Raw genomic sequence first — 6281 nt, forward strand, 5'->3', positions numbered from 1 at the left:
TAATATTCTCTAAGTATTACTTACGACAGGACCTGGATTGTTGTCTGGGATGTTTAAAACTTGCATGTTTACTCTGTGCCGCGGTTTCACCTTTCCCCAACACCCCCTGCTTCTTCTAGTTGACTAGTGCATAGCTAAAACTTACCTGCAAGCCAGCATCTCCTCCCACTCCTGAGGACATGTGAGAGAGGCTCATTGGGGACTGACTTGGTATAAAATCATGGTGGAGTGTGTTCTTAGCATGCCTTAAGCACTGGAGTTCATCCCTAGCACCAAAACCAAACAAAAATGTTCTAACCCCATAGTCACACAAACTAGGAAAATACCTACAGTAAAAGATCCTGTGATGGTTTGAATGTGAACGGCCTCATGGGCTCATAGATATGAATGGTCCATCACCAGGGTGTGATGGACCCTCCTAATACTTCCAGAGAGGATTAGGAAGGAAGTATGTTGTCACGAGGGGTGGTCTTTGAGGTTTCAGAAGCCCATAATGGACTCAGAGCCTCTCTCTTCCTGCTGCCCGAAGATCTGGATGAAGAACTCCCAGCTACCAAGTTTACCTGTGTGCTACCATGCTCCCTGCTATGAGAATAACCACATGAGCTTCTGAAACTCTTAAGCAGGCTCAGTTAAACGCTTTGTTTTATAAGAATCACTATTGTCATGGTGTTCCTTCATAGCAATAGAATACTAAGAGCAATGGCTGGCTCCTGTGGTACATATATGTAAATGTTCGATAATTACATGCATTTGATTATAGACACCGGCATATATGTCATAAGGTAAGGCTTATCCATCAGATGCTAACTTGGTGGGTAACATAGTTAATACCCCTGGTTTTTTATTGCGTATGTGTGTGATTTTTCAAGGAGCAGGAGCCTGGGACCTTGTGCATGTGAGAAAAACCCACCACCACCGAGGTGCAAGCCCAGCCCTTATACCTCTGTTTTAAGGTATACATGCTCCCAAACTTTCTTGAATTGCAAAATCAACTTCAGCTCACTGCAAATATAAATACGATATTCGGGGTTGTTTGTAAATAGAAGTAGTCCTATTATTGATAAGGAAGCCTCTTTGCTTCTTTCTGATAAGAATTGTTTTCTTCCTAGAATTCAGTTTGGAAGTTGCAGAGAAGGTAAAGGGGGGAAAGGAACTTCAAGGGAGCACACAGGAAACGGCACACTTCTGCATCTAAACACTTGGCATTTTGGCTCTGCCATTGCTCTGGAAACAACCAATAGGTCCAAAGTCTGAAGGACTATTTGAACCGCTGCAGGTGATAGAAGCTAGGTTCTCTCTGATGGATCTGGGGGAGAGAAACAGCAAAATGGAATGCCAGAGGGAAGAGTTGGAGAGTAACAAGAAGAGAGAATAATTTAAGATTTGCCAGGGCTGAGCAGATCACTGGAGTTTTATGATGTTTCCCCGTCTTCTCTTTGAAAGCTGTGTTCCCACCGTTGACTTAGTCCTCATTCTATCTGACTTTGATGTACATTAAAGCGCTGGGGAATGGGCTCTTCCCTGCGACTGATACTGCAGCATCGGAACTGGCTACAGCACAAGGTGAGATGCCAGTGGGAAGCCCTGCTTTGCTGTTTGCATGTGTTTTCATTATGATCAGAGTGACATGAGCTAAGATGATACGCATATTCCCAACACTTGGTGCCGGCTTTCATACTGCAGACGGTTCTCACTGTCACTGCAGCCTCGCTTACAGCCTCTGTATTCAGACACCTATTATAGCAGATGCAATCAAGCCTGGATTGCTGAGCCAGTCTAACCACGCAGCCTCTATTCCCTCAAGCTCCACCTTAATCATACGGGTTCCAGGCTACCCTCCACTGACCTCTCCACAGGGCCCCACCAGCCTGCCACAGCCCACAAGAATAAAGTTCCATTGACTGCCACGTATGTGCTGGAAGGCTTGGATCTGGACTTTTGCTGAAGGTCCAAAGCCACACATCAAATTGCACATAGCGAACATACCCATTCTGGCTGTCCACAGCATCTCAAACTCAGAATTTCCAAAACGGGACTCCATATCCCGACTTCCTTTCCACGAATGAATCTTTTGCTCCAGTCTATGTAGTCACAGATCCAGAAAAAGAATGAACAAAAACAGAGACCCATTCCCAAACTGTTACTCTCGTTCATCACCCGAAGTTTAATGGATCAAGCTTTGGGGATCTTTAAGATCAGTCCTAAGCACGAGTCCTCTCCTGCCTGACTTCTGCATTGCTTTGCAGCAATATGATTGCCTATTCTGCCCATGGATTGATTACTGTAGGAGGCTGACTGTAGTAAGTTGTCTCCACAATGACTTCACTAGATAATACAAGGTGATTTTCGGCTAAGATTCTTGGCAAGGTGAAGTATCAGCATATACCAGAAACCATACCACGCCACTTCCATAGGACTCTGTTCAGAACCCAAACCAAGAAGGTTTGAGAGAGAAGCTGAAATTTTGAAGGAACATGTCCTGTTTGGAGTCTTATAAGACTTCTCTATATTTTACAAAGTGAAGAGCTCTTCTTCTCCAGCATGGCAGAGGATGGCCAAAGACTCCATTGAAAAAAACCCATCTGGTCTGAGGATAAGCACCCTGCCAGAAGGAGAGGAGAGAATTCTAGAAGGGAGAGAAGCTGAGAAGAGATTCTGTGTGAAAATTCTCAAAAAAAAAAAATGCTAAATGACCCGTAGGCAAATTCAAAGTCATTCCTTAGAGGAAGAGCTCTGGGCTTGAACTGCAGCTGTGTTCTGCTAAGATGGTACAAGTGACCTTCTAAATTTATTCAAGTGAGCTGTCAGCCCAAACAAAACATCCTCTCCATAAAACAGCAACAACCCTTCCCCCACGTGTAACAAAGCTACATTATCATTATACTGGTTTCAGTTCTAGTCCCTGTGATAAGATACCCTCACAAAAGCAGCCTGGGGGAGAAATGGTTTATTGTAGTTTACAGTTGCAGGTTCTAGTCCTTCATAGCAGGGAAGTCAGGATGGCAGGAACTTAAGGAAATTGGCCATGCTACATCCACCACCAGGAAAAGAAAGCAATGAATACAAACAAGTTTATACCCAGCTCACTTTCTCTACTCTTATTCGATCCCAAATCCTCTGCTTAGGGAATGGGGCTGCCCACAGTAGGCAGGTCTTCTGATCTTAATTCACATAATCTAGATAATCTACTATAGATACATCTTCAGGATATGCTGATCTACACAATCCCTCATCAATACCCTCCTCCCAATGATCTCAGATTATATTAAATTGACAATTACACAGATGATTATAGATTATATTAGGTGGACAATTACAACAATCACACACGTCAAATAAAACATTTACAAATACTCAGGATATGACTTAATATTTCCTGATATAGGGACAGAGGGCATGTGACTAGTTTCAAGGTACACCAAGAGAAACAAAACTTTGAGATCATACAATGATTAAAATTAACAGAAAATGATTTTGAAGTGTTTTAAATATGCTCAGTGTAATTAAAGAAAATAAGTTAATTCAGATGAAAATATGTAACATCTCAGCAGAAAAATGGAATATATGGAATAAAAGCAGACAAAACATCTTCTATTTGAAAGGTAATTATGTGAGTTTTTAAAATAGGGTGAGTTTACGAGACAGGGGTGTTGTGCTTTCCTGTCCCTTTAAGGAGCAAGCCACGCCCACTCCCATTACCTCTGACCTGCCCGCTGCCATCTTGCCCCTTCCCTTTTCTGTTTCCTTGGCTTGCGCACGTGTTCTCTCCCTCTCTCCCTCTCTCCCTCTCTCCCTCTCTCCCTCTCTCCCTCAATAAATGCTTTTATGGCTACTTTCTGTGTCCATGGGTCTGCTCACAACCGCCAGGCATTGGGAATTCTGCCACGTGGCTTCCTGCTGATGGGAACTCTGCCACTGCTCGGGTGCTGGACTCTGGAGCCGGGCACCGCCGGAGCTTGCTGCTGCTCCGTGAGCCCACCGTGCAGGGGGAACCCCCGGATTTTAAGAATAACAAGGGGGATAGCTTGGTGGTGAAGCACTTGCTTGACATGTGAGTTCAGTTCCCAGCACTGAGGGAAGACGGGGGTAAACTTTACAGAACTATTATAATTACAGGATAGATAAATAGGAATGGTCAAATTTGAACTGGGGGGAGAGGAAGAAGAGAAAAGGGCCAGAAGGGAAGGGAGGGGAGGGGAAATAGAACCATAGCCATGGACAGTATTGTTTCTAGCTCTGTTTCCCTGAGGGACCCAGAGTGCCAGCCTTTACGCAGCTCGTAATAAGTTCCACGTGTCTCCATGCTTATTCACGAGTTTGTCTCATGGAACACTCCTATCTTGTACCTGTACACTGTCATACGGGCATTGCCTTTCACTACCAGTTTTGGGGTTTGGAGCTCTTCTGGCTGACCTGGGGCTCCTCCTTATGAAGAACTTTAGCCTTGCTTCTACAGTCTTGTTCTACGGGGGAAAACATTGCAGTCAGGGAATTCCCACACATTTTTTTTTTCAGTACATCTTGGTTGGATATATTAAAGGTCTGCACTTGAACAACTAAAATTGCTGAGCTCCGTCAAGAGATCGTAGGACTGGCTGAATTGAAAACCACTGGGGTGTGTGTTCAACTGGATCTCCTGTGTCGGTTATAACTACAGGTTGTCAAATTCTGGAGCTTTGAATATCTTTCTTTGAGTAAATTATATTTAGGAGAAACCACTTCTCATTAGACCTGGGAGGGTCTGTTCTTAGTCAAAGGCCTTCATTCCGTTCTCACCCCAATGCCATCTGGGAGTTTTAGGCAGCTGTGTGGAATAGGGTTTTGTCATTAGCCTTCAAATCTCCATGCATCCTTCAGTTCCGACGAAAATCATATTGTATGTATAACCTTCTGATCATGAAGGGAATTATTTTTGATAATTTTCTCCAATCATTCTGAGAAACCTGGCAGAGAACCAGCACACATTATGAACTCAGGCCTCGAAGAAAAGGGAAATCGTTATTATCTAGTTTTCCCAATATCAAGGCTTAGTCTCCAGCCATTTCCACCCAGACAAGGTGTGTGACTTCTCAGTGGGTCCGCTTGTCTATGTGCTCAGGTAGAGAGGCCGGCTCCAGGAAAGAGACTCTCATCACAGATGAGCCAGATGCATGGGCACGATCATTCTGTCAGCTACCAAAGAAGAGTGTCTTGGACAGACAGACGTCAGCCAGTGACCAGACAGATGAGCCTACAAATCATCTCAGGGCTTTGAAACTCCTGAGTTGTCAAAAATCACTTCAGGGATTATGACGGCTAATCCTGCTTACCAACTTGACTACATCTAGATGCATCTACAGTTCAAGCTCTACACACTCCCCTGAGGAATTTTCTTAATCAGATTATTTGAAGCAGGAAGACCCACCTTAAATTTGGACCACGCCTTCTGGCAGTATCCCATGGAAGGGAGATTTGTTTTTGCCTCCTTGCCCTCATTCTCACCATGGGACTACCCAGACTGCATCCTGCCTGCAAGCCAATGTAATAAGTCTGCCTTTAATATATATCTATTCTAGCAATTCTATTGCTTTATTGAACCCCAACTAGCACAGGCTATGTCTAGTAATTATGAAAGAGTACTGAGGACACACTATTTACTTTCTAAATGTTCCAAGTGAACTTTGCATGACAGCCACGTGGTATCTTTTCCCCAGAGCCCAGGGAAACACCTTAGCTGTTACAGATTCCATCCAGTTGATATCCGCTCTGTCTGTCTCTCCAGATCTTCACCAATAAGCACAACCTCTGAAAAAAATTCAGTACAGAAAGCACTCAGAATTAGTGCTCCTGTAGAATCAGTGATGCCTAACCCTGACCCTGCCAGAAGGAAGGGTACGTGTATAGTCTACATTTACATAGTTAAACCATGTGTATTATAGTATACTTAAAATGGCATCGATTTGTCTGCTGACAATCTCTTTGAGTCATCTCAAGTGAAACCAAGATACTCTCATTAAACATAAGGCCATCTTGCCTAAAGAAGACACAAACACAATGACTGTGGGGACTCTTGAGAGTAATGACATAACTGAATGGCCTAACCAGGTGATGTCACTCTGTGTTGTCACTCTGAACTAGTAACATCCCAAGAGGTGTATAATAACTCCCAGGTCTTGCACTAACATAAGATTCACTAACTCCATCTCCCAGTACACTCACTGAATAGCCTGAGTCACACTTCTCATGTCACCAGGAATAGCCAGCATTGAGCCAACTCAGGACACATGGCAGTGGGCGGG

This window comes from Microtus oregoni, unplaced genomic scaffold (assembly GCF_018167655.1).
Source record: "Microtus oregoni isolate MIOR12 unplaced genomic scaffold, Mior012 000034F_ref0000314, whole genome shotgun sequence".
Lineage (NCBI taxonomy): Eukaryota > Metazoa > Chordata > Mammalia > Rodentia > Cricetidae > Microtus > Microtus oregoni.